Source organism: Micromys minutus, assembly GCF_963924665.1.
Source record: "Micromys minutus genome assembly, chromosome: 2".
In the NCBI taxonomy this organism is placed as follows: Eukaryota; Metazoa; Chordata; class Mammalia; order Rodentia; family Muridae; genus Micromys; species Micromys minutus.
The window spans coordinates 70358554-70370144 of record NC_137971.1 but is presented as its reverse complement, the minus strand read 5'-3'; positions in this window follow the sequence as shown (position 1 = coordinate 70370144).

The following is an 11591-nucleotide window of genomic DNA, read 5'->3' as shown; positions in this document are numbered from 1 at the left end:
ATACGGGGAAAGTGGACCTGTTTAGAAAGGTTCTTTGGAGCAGCTCCCATCTGTGTTGTCTGGAAACCAGCAGTTCAGTTTGCAGGTCAGCAGGCAGCGGCAGCTGGATCCATTCCCAAGCACCTCACAGATACACCAGAGTGCAGTTCAGTACAGCTGGGTTAGCAGCAATGGTGACAAGACCTAGCAGAGGCAGCCAGGCCTCGGCCTCAACTCGAGTGTCAGCAGGAGGGACCAACAGGAACACCAGGAGAAGTTCTCTGCTGTGCCTTTCTTAGGGAAGTGAAGATCAGTGAAGACAAGAGACCCACAGGCGTTGTACAAGCTAGCTGTACCAGCAAGACAAACTCTGTCTCTGTCCCTCTGTGGAGTCCTATTTATACCCTCCAAACATCACATATCCTCCATGCCTCAGCACGTCTTGTCTTAGCGCATATTTTGCCTCAGCGTGGCTCCTGCCTCAGCGCGTGCATCCAATCAGCCCGAGTCCTTGAAAGCAGCAACGAACTGCGGCACACCACCAGGAGTTTCTCTCTATGGAGTCCCAACAAATGCAGCTCAACTACACAATGAAAGACAGACCAACACATGCGTGTTGTCAGCAAAGAGTCCTTCATCACGAGTCCTTTCATGTGCTTGCATTAGCAAAACATCCTCTCTTCTGCTTCAGTGAAATGGTCTTTCACGAGTCCGCCTTAGCCGTTCACACCTGGGTCCACTCCCGCTAAACATTTCTTCACATGTTTGCCCCAGCAAAACACAAGACAATCAGCTTTCCAAAGAACTCTCCAGATCATCTATAAAGCTCTCCAGAGCCTGGGCTAAAATGTTCTACCAGGACTGAAATAACTCAGACCTTTGGGGGACTTCTCTTCTTCCCTTCCTTCCTTCTTTCCTTCCTTCCTTCCTTCTTTCCTTCCTTGAGCGACCCATCTTGTTTCATTCTCATTCCGCTTCATGTGAAAATGAAGATCTGGGTTTCTATCTTTTAAAACATGTATTATTTAATGTTATGTGTGTGAGTGTTGTGTCTGTATGTATAGCTGTACACCACATGCGTGCCTGTTGTTGTAGAGGCCAGAGGGGTATTGGATCTCCTGGGACTGGAGTTACAGACGGCTGTGACCCACCATGTGGATGCCAAACATGGAACCTGAACCCTCTGAAGAGTAGCCAGTGCTCTTAACTGTCGATCCATCTTTCCAGCCACCCCACTCCGTTTTTCAGACAAGTTTCATATAGACCAGGTTAGCACAAAATATGATATGTAGCTGATGCTGCTCTTGGTCTCTGATCCTTCCCCTTGTACCTCCCAAATACTAGAATCACAAGCATGTACCATATGCCTTGTTTGTACCTAGTTAGAGCTCAAGGCCAGGGCCTTGTGCGAGCGAGGTAAACACACAAACTGGGCTATACCCCCAGCCCTGAGTTCCTGTCTTTCTCGAAAGCATCTTCCAAAACATTCCACTCTTAATAGTGGGAGAAACTACTGGGTTCTGCTTGACTAATCTCAGGTGAGGTCTGGAGCCTTTGAGATGATGGACAAGTGGTGGCCCAGCCCTGCATGGATGCTCTGGACAGCTGGGACTCCTTGCCCCTTGGGACTGAGCAGACAGCATTTGATTTCCCCCTAGGTAACCCTGGGAGGAGGAATACTTGCCTCCCTGCCTCCAATCCTGTTTTCCTTCACCCCTAATCCCAGTGGGGACTTCAGAGGACCTAAGAGATGAAGAAAAAGTATCCCCACCATGCCTAAAAAAAAGAACATGTCATTTAAACTTGATCACATTTCGACAATGTCTTTGCAGATTAGAGGCTGAAGCTACTTTTGGCACAAGTTTTGGGAAAGAGCTGCAGGTAAGGGCATGAAGGTATCAGAGTTCATTCACACTCTGGACCAGAGCACAACTCTGCAGTCACAAAGCGCCCAGGGAAGTGAAGCAGCTCTCTGCCTTGCATCTCTGTGAGCTAGAGGAGGGGCCGCTCAACACCTCCCCGGCCTCAAGATGCAGTTTCAGTGCAAATATGTGTGTCAGGGTGGAGTTCATGCAGATAGATATCATTAATTATTAAGGAATAATAAGACTAGGAAAGCTCCAACATTCCAATGTAGAATTTTGATAATTCACCAAAGAAATACTGGTATTTTAGTTAGGGGGAGGTGGGGTGGTAGTCACCTAGTGACAACTTTATCCATATCCTTGGGAAACTGCAATGACATCATTAGATCCACTCCAACTTAAGTCAGCTCCATGCCAGGGACTGAACCTATAGCCTCCTGCATGGGAGAAGAATTTGCTACCACTGAGCTATGTCTCAGCAAGATGGATCCTACCACTGGGCTGCAGGAAGAACTCAAGGACAGGCCTGGGCTTGTTCAACGTTGGCAGCTCATCTGGGGCTTTGTGGCTGTCCCATGATGCCTCAGCCAGAACACATTCCAGAGAGCAAGTTAGCAAAGCACGGTCAGGCTTCCTCGGTCCCCGCTGGCTGATGAGGAGCAGGCTTTGTCCTAGGTCTTTCCCTATTTTCTTCCCTGGAGTCAGTTCTGTCAGAGGAGACCTAGAGGAGTTGTCTTAGCAGAGAATGGGGACAGGAAAGTGACTCACTCAGTGGGTAAAATACAACCACGAAGACCTGTGTTTGATTCCCAGAACCTACATACACTGGGCACAGTGGCACATATGTATAATCCCAGCCCTAGGGAAAGGGATCCTGGAGAGATCCTGATTCAGAAAGCAAGGCAGAAAGGGACTAAGGGAGGTACCCAAAATATGCTGACCCCCACACATGCAGTCACATGTACACACACACACACACTAGCACACATGTGGGGGGGTTGGGGGGAGGGGAATCTCATAGATGTTTGCCTTGACATTCTAATGGCCTCTTCTATTCCCACAAGACTTCTGTGTTTTCAGGAGACAGCCAGGACATGAGCAATGGCCTCCTGACCAAAAAAGAGGCAGTGATCTGTGATGACTAGTCTTGGTTGTCAACTTGACTACATCTGGAATTAACTAAAACACAAGCAGCTGGTATACCAGCAAGGTATATATTTTTTTAATTAATTAAATCATTTGAAGTGGGCAGACCCACGTTTTAAAAAAGTTTATTTACTTATTTGGGTACACTGTAGCTGTCCTCAGACACACCAGAAGAGGGCATCGCATCCCATTACAGATGGTTGTGAGCTGCCATGTCATTGCTGGGAATTGAACTCAGGACCTCTGGAAAAGCAGTCGGTGCCCTTAACCATTGAGCCATCTCTCCAGCCTCAGCAGACCCACTTTTACTCTGGATATTTTGGGTTGGAAAAATACACCTTTAAGCCAGATCTGTTGAGGTGAGAAGATCCGCCTTTAATCTGGGCCACACCTTCTGCTGGCAGCCAGTATAAAGGACTCGGAAGAAGGACATTTGCTCTGTGCCGGCTTGTTCTTGCCCTTGCTCTCTCACTGGCGAGTTCTTTTTGTCACTGGCATTAGCTGTACATTCCTTTAGACAGAGTCAGACCTTTCAAAAGTCAGAGTTTCATCATGTTGCTGTGATTAAAAAGAAACGCAACACAAAAAGTATGTAACGTTTATGTATGAAATTGTCACAATGAAATCTATTAGTCTGGATAATTAAAATCCATTAGTCTGGATAATTAAAATGCTGTAATAATAAAAAAAGAGGATATGAAACAGGAAATTAGCCGGTGGTATCAATCTGGTTCTGAGTTTTGAAACTTTTTTTTTCTTTTAGATAATTCATCTGTTCAAGAAAATTACTCCAGCTAGCAGGAGTAGAAGGAATCAGATTTTAGCTTCTTCTCTCTGATGTTTAAGAAATAATGACTATAGTTTCTAGAAGAAACATCCAAGGCAGAGTGAGGATTTAAATTGTTATTACTTTATTTATTACGTGTGCACCTGTATGTCAGGGGAGTGGTGCCCAGGCCACGGTGACACAGCACACGTGTAGAGGTCAGAGTATAGCTTCTCTCCTACTATGTGGGACCTGGGGATCCAACTCGGGTCATCAGCATGGCGACAAAGTACCTTTACTTGCTGAGTCATCTCTTTGGCTCAGGATAAGAATTTTAGTGTTTACTTTACGGGTCGAGTAATGGGTTAGAGGAGAGTTTAATATCTCAACTATTTTAAACCTTTAAGCTTCTGTGTACCCAGCCAGTCATGTCTTGATCTTTGGTAATGAAGCTTTAGACTCAGGCAGTTTATTTTGGGGGGAAAAAAAACTTTAAGTTCTTTTAAGTCCAGTCCAACTTGCATTGAAATACTACTTCTGCTGGATATGGTGATAAATGTTTGTAATCTCACTTGTGAGCAGTAAGGGAGACTGAAGCCGGGGCAGGGGGATTGTCATGAGTTCAAGGCCAGCCTTGGTTGCATATGTAAGACCCAGTACCAAGAAGCAACAACAACAACAACAAAAAATCCCTAAAATGTTGTTCCCACACATTGAAACAAAATGAGTATTCCACTGATATCCTCTTGGGAATATGTGGAGTCTTTGAGAGTGGCAGACCCCAAAGCAGGAGATGAAATCAAAAGCAAAAACACGAGTTGAAGGAAGTCTCAGGGCACCAGGAAGCACCTTGAGCTTCTTCCTGCTCAGGTAGCCCTGGGCCTGCTGACCAGGGACATACAGGTCACTTGGCATGAACCTGGCCTGTCTTTGAAGATTAGTACAAGAGCCTTCACAACCAGACCCGAGAAAGGGGCCTCTTAGGGCATCCTCTGGTATAAGAGAATCCACTCAGAATGGTGACCAGGGCCTGGGAAGGTCCTTTCTCAGCAAAAACATCCTTTGCCAGGAGCTAAGTGGCTCTCTCCCTCCATGGCTCACTATCGCCCCAGTGAGGTAGAGCTGCGAACTGCATGAACATCCTGCAATGGTGTGTGTGTCTGTGTGTGTGTGTGTCTGTCTGTGTATGTGTGTGTATTGGTGTGTATCTGCAAGTGTGTGTGCATGTGTGTGTGTGCGTCTCTCTCTCTCTCTCTCTCTCTCTCTCTCTCTCTCTCTCTCTCTGTGTGTGTGTGTGTGTGTGTGTATCAGGTGCCTTCTATCACTGTCCACCTTATTTTTTGAGACAGGGCCCCTCACTGAACCTGGAGCTCACTGATTGGCTAGACTGGCAGGCCGGCAAGCCCCAGAGGCCCCTTCTGTCTCTCCCTCCACAGCACTGGGATTGCAGCTATGAACTCTTATGAAGCTTTTCTTCGTGGGAGTACTGGGGGCCAATTCAGGTGTTCGTGCTTATGTAACAAACACTATACCAACTGAGCCATCTCCCAAGTCCTGGAACCTTTCTGCCAGCCAGCTGTACCAGATGTGCCAGGGCGAGCCATGTCCCGGCTGTCCGGGTCTCTGCGGCTAGCTCTCACTCTCTCTTCCCTACTTGCTCCTTGGCTGGCTATCTTCCGGGCCTCAGCAGATCCCGCTCTGAGGATCAGGACACTAATCATCTGAATGACATGCAGACCCAGCTCTGGCCCTGGGTTGCTTCCTGTGACTACTAGAACATCACCAGGAGTAGCTTGAGTTAGGAGTGGGCAGGTGTCAGCAAAAAGAGAGCCAGTCTAGAACTCAGACAAGGAAATTGTCCTTCCTGTGTGACCTCGGACAGACCAGACAACCTCTGTAGCTACACGACTCCCCAGTACACTAATATTTATCAACCCCATGTATACTCAGCACCACGCCTTGCACATGACACATGCTCACTTATGAGTCTCACGTAGTGCTGGAGCCTGAACCCTTGGGTCCCTCCAAAAGTCATGTGTTGGAACCACAGCCCCAATGTGATCTGATCCAGAGGGGTAGCCTGTGAAACTTAAGTCTTGGGGGTTCTGATGATGACAGCAACGGTAACGATGGTGGTGGTGATGATATGGTGGTGGAGGTTGGTGGTGATGTTGGGTGATGATCATGATGACGATACTGGCGATGATAATTGATTCTGGGGGAATTTGACAACTTAGTGCAAGTATACACACAGTTTGGCGTCTCAGTGTCGTGACCTTGCTCACCTAGAAAATCGAAGAAATAAACATCCTTCCTCCAAGAGGGAGGGACAGGATGACCTTCCTGCGAGGCCAGAGTCTTCTTGCCTCTGTCCTCTGTCTCCATCTGTAAGTGTGACAGCAAAGGCTATGTTGTCCCCTCTGTCTTAAGAGGGGGAGGGGGTGACAAATGAACCACATGACACGGACTCGCACAGCCACCCTTCCTCTGGAGACCACAGAGCAGCCGGTTATTTTCCTGGGAAACAACCCTATCCAGCAGACATCTGTTACTCGGAGACGATTTGTATGCCATAACAGTTTAAAAAACAGGGTTTCGATGCTTAAATAAGAAGAAAACAGTTTGCCTACGTTGCAAAACAGTAATACAAACTGAGCCAGAATCAGCACAAGGGAAACATTTATCTTCTATCTAATCTCCAAACAAGACTTCGGGGGAATAGTGTGTAATTATGTTTATTGGCATGGGAAGGCATTCACTATATATCACTAAGGGGGAAAAAAACCCACTGTTTGTAAACATGAAACTAGACTTTTGGAAGGGGCATTGGCTCTGCCCCAGGGCAGGAGCTGGGTTCCCCATTTGTGCCCTGCAGACCAAAAGGAAGACGGATCCAAGACTGTGTGTCCTTAAAAAACAGTACACTTTTCCATCTTCGTGTGTGTGTGTGTGTGTGTGTGTGTGTGTGTGTGTAGAAGCCAGAGAAACAGGATACATTTTTTTTCATGTGTATAAATATGTGCACATGTGTATGGAGACCAGAAGTCAACTTTAGAGACCATTCTTCAGGTACCATCCACCATATTTTTTCCATAGTGTCTTCCTCTGGCTTGGAATTCAACAAGTAGGCTAGGAATGGTGAGCCCCAGAAACTCATGTCTCCATTTTCCCAGCTGAAATTAGGATTCCAAGTGTGCAGTGCCACCTGGCTTTTTGATGTGAGCTCTGGGATCAGATTCAGGTTCTCGTGCTTGCAGGGCAAGCAAGCATTTGGCAAACTAAACCATCTCCCCAGCTTCCAGAGACATGTTTACTAAACAGAATAGCCAAGCTTTGCTTGAGCCGGAAGCTGGCCCAGTTTGGTACAAAGAAATGTCTTGAATTGCCACCTCCTGAAGACCTGATTCTGGTTCTGGTGCTCCTGGGTAGAGCTCTAGAAACCTGTGAAGGGCTTATCAATCCTGAGTATCAGTTCCCCACAGAGCCCAGGAGAATCACAGCTGCTGTGGTGTGGTGTCTCCTGTGACGTGGGAGGAGAGTGTGGAGGGATGACCTTCTGATTCTCGAATCTGTACTGCTATGTCAGTGACATGAGCTATGAGTGAGACAGATTGAAATTTCAGATCCAAGCCCCTTCTGTACTCATACACTCAGCCCAGGGAACATCTTCTCTGTGACCAGTGTCAGAGTGTCACACAGTGAGCTGACCACTGCATTCACCAGGAATCAGACCTGGTCCCTGCCCCTCGGGAGACAGAAATGGAAAAAGTAAAGGGAAGCCAGGAGAAGCCCAAAGTAAGGGGGTGATTCAAGGGTCTCCCAGGAGCTGGCAGTCAGCCTGAGGCTTGATGCATGGGAACAAAAGGGTGTACAAGGTCAAGAGGTGGCTACCCTCAGCAGAGGGGGGTATCCTGCAAAGGCTGCCAAAAAGTAGCACGTGCAGATCGGACACAAGGTCCGAGGGGCTTGGAAGGATGAGCCTTGGGGAATGCAGAAGGTAAAGTACAAATGAACTCTCTGGTCTTGCAGCCCCAAGGCCACAGTTGTGACCTGGATTTTCATTCCTAGGAGGAACCTGAAGGAGACTCAGGCAGGGTGAGTGAGCACATAGCACATCTGCCAAGTTTGTGCTTCTAACAGATGCTGGGCAAAATGGGGGTTCGGGAAGCTAGAGCAGCCATTGGTCAGGAACAAGGCTGCCGGATCAGGACTGTACCAGTGGAGACAGAGCACAGTGGGTCTGGAAGAGAGTCTAGAGGACTCGGGCTTTCAAGCATGAAGACCCAAGTTCGGATCCCCAGCACCCACATAAACACCAGACGTGGTGGCTGCACTTGTAAGCCCAGTGCTGGAGAAGCAGGAACAAAAAAAAAAAAAAAAAATGACAAGGTAGGGAGCAAACTGAGCAGAGTCGAATCCTGGCCTCTCCACGGGCATGCACACCTCCACACATAAACACACAAGTGTGTACCCAAAAAGAAAGAAAGAAAGAGAGAAAGAAAACAAAAAAACAAAACCTGGAAATGACTCAGGGACATGCCACATATGCCTCTGTCTTTTGGCTTTGTGAGAATCTGAAAATGGCTGCCCCTCTAGGTGGCTGCAGCTTTGAGACCACCCCTCCAGTCCAGCCCTTAGCACAATCACCACCTACACAGCCCTCATCCAGAGGCTCCCACAAGAGGGACCCAGAGCTTTCCCTGTGACTCTGAACTCACAGCATGAGTGAGACTCCTATGAGAGGTCAATTCATCTCCTCTTGGTTAGAGACCATCTCAGCATCCGAGTTTCTTTGTGCCCCTGCTAGCCATCCGCCTCTGCCTCGTTCAGAGAGACGATTAAAAATGAGCCCCCTGAAAGCTAATGGTATGAGACCAAGCAGCACTTAAGTGACCATCCGCAGGCCAAATGAAAGCAAATTGTAGCGGATGTGAATCCGGACTGAGCTCTGTGCTTGCCTAACAGTTTGCAAAGCGGATAAACAAAGTGTTCCTCACGTGGCAGAGTGGAGCCTGGGAGCTAGCTATCAATTAGTCAGCTTCTAACTCTGTGACACAGGGCAGGATGCATATCCACGTCCCTGTCGGCACAGCTGTGGGAAGCCCCTTTGCTCTTCCTCATCTGAGGCTGGAATGGAAAGCTCATCCCAAGAAGAACAGAGCTTACCCACCACTGTGCACCTGAAGCTTTGCTTCTCTGCTTAACACCCCCAGTACAACACAGCCTGTGAGTCTTGGGACCGAGTGCAATCTGTCCGTCATGTCCCATCATCTTTGGGGCCAGTTGCATCCCTACCTGACCAGCTGCATCAACCCTTTTCTCCTATGGCATTCACATTGTACCCATTATTGGACCCAGGATGTATATATAGTAGATGCTCATTAAACTCCTGTTGGGTAAGAAATGAGCATGTTTGCCAAAAGGTCAGCATTCACCCCAGCCCAGCTTTGCAAAGGTTCTGTTCAGTGAGGAGATGGGCCTAAAGAGAGCTGGGTCAGAAGACAGGCATGGCTTCACCCCCAGATTCTGCCCCCTCGCAAACATGTGTTTGTAAGGATCTGTTGATCCACTTGGTTGGTGTTCTCACACCAAGTCTCTTTGGGGAGGAGGCTGAGAGAAGGAAGCTCCAGTGGTTCCTGTCACCACTAGAAAGGAGTCTGCACTGGGAAAGCCCAGCAGGAGTGTGAGATAGCTCCCAGGTGAGGGCACTTCCTGTAAGCCTGCCTGAGCTCAGTTCCTGGGACCCATGTGGTGGGAGGCGGGAAGTACCTTCGGCAAGCTGTCTTCTGATCTATATATGTGTGCTATCATACACACACACACACACACACACACACACACACACACACACACAATTCTAACAATAAAGGCAGACAGTACAGAAGCCTCAGGGAGGAAACCACGATGGCTTACTCTCAGAAAGCCAGTCAGGGCAGCGGAGGGCTAGAGAAGAGGGATGATGGGTGTCCCCGGGCCAGTGTTCTCTGCGGGTGGGAAACGGAGATGAGGGTGCACCCTGGGAATGAGCAGGTGGCAGGCGCATGTGAGTGGCCTGAGAGAGAGGGAGCCTGTGAGCCACCAGAGACGATGCCATTCACTGCCCGAGGCATCAGCAGAGCAAGATTTTAAACAGATGCCCAGGCGAAGGCAGCAAAATGTACCCGTGGCCTGCAGGCTGCGTCCGGAGGTCTCTGGAGACCGTCGTACTAAGCATGACTTTGTGTTCTGTGGCTGTGGTATCTGGACCCTTAATGACTTTAGGCGGTTCCTCCCAGAGCTAACCAGTTTCTAGGCTATAAGCAACTGGATCGCATGCTTCGTTCACAAAGCAGCGTGTTGGAGCATACCAACGACACCAAACCTGTGTCATGTTCTCTCATGCTGAGCTACTGTCTCCCTGTCCTCACCGCCCCATGGCCAGGTACAAGATAACTGGGGACAGTCATATCAGAAGCCTAGTAAAAGTATGCAGATTGACCAAATGTCCTGGCCTTGCCTGCCCTACCCAAGGAATGACAACAAAGGCTCCTTCCACAACCCTCCTTGTCCTGCCTCCAGATGGCACCCTGGTGTAGCCACGACTGTGCACCCCTCCTCTTAGGAGCTGTGTGCAGCCAAATCTCTCCAGGAGTAGCCGGCTTCTGGCTTGTTGGTCTCCCTAGACCAGAAGAAGGAGAAAGAGGAGGAGGAGGAGGAGAAGCTATATCCATAGATTTCAATGGTGTGAGAATTGTCACGGTAGTTTATCCACCTGCCCTCCCCCCCAGTCTTAACATCTAACAATCCTCAGTACGTTGCTGACCTAGTTTAAATACTAATCAGTGGATGGACGGACGGACGGATGATGGGTCAGTGACTGGAGGGATGATAGATGGGTGGGGAAGGGTGGCGGGTGGATGGGAGAAGGGGGAATGGATTGAATAGACAAACAGAAAAATAAAAGCGAGAGGCTGGATAGAAGCATTTCTTTGGCTGCATGGATCCCTGCATTTCAGTCTCGCTGCAACTGCTTCTGCAGGTACAGGATTCTGTATGTACCTAAGTTTGGTGTAAATTCTGGTGGTCCAGCAGTGAGTAGAGGGGACATGAGGGAGGGTGCTTTTGTCCTTCTTCACAAGGACAGCCTGCTGGCTTCCTTTGGTTAGAGTCCCCTTATTCCATCTAGTGTCTTCTAAAATGTCTCTGAACCCAGTGGTGTAAAGGGAAAAGTCAGCATGAGGCCTCCAGCTACCCTGGTCACTGCCTATGGTGGGCTTTCTGAACCATTCTGGCCTGGAACCGTGTTTCCTCAGTGATGCAGAGTGTCCGTGTGCACGGCCCTGGCCAGCCACGCAAAGGAATAGTTGGAGGACCTGTAGTGTTGACTCTCACTCTTTAGGATGCTCTGGTCTCCTCTGCTTATGGTAACTATATGGCTCGGAGAACAGGGTCCTCAAGTGTCTCTTGGTATCTTCCTTCAGTCCCAGGCTCTAGAGATAGGCAGAGGGGCACCCACAGGAGGTATGTGCCTGAGGGATTCGTAACAGCCTGGGCTTGTGATTGCCAGGAGGTGCTCAGTGGCTGCTCCATCCTCATCACAGAATAGCTTACCAAAGGCCATTCGTTCCTCCCCAAGGACCAAGAGGAAAGGGAGGGAGCAGCCAGCAGACAGGGCAAGTTCACCAGGGGGTTCTCATCAGGGTGTACTTTAATGGCTTACCAGAGATGTTGGGCCACCATAATTCCTTTGGGTTTTGTGTTTTTTGAATATTTATTTATATATTTTTAAAGATTTCTTTTTATTTTATATGTATGAGTGTTTTGCCTGCCTTGGTATGTGCTCCATGCACCTGCAG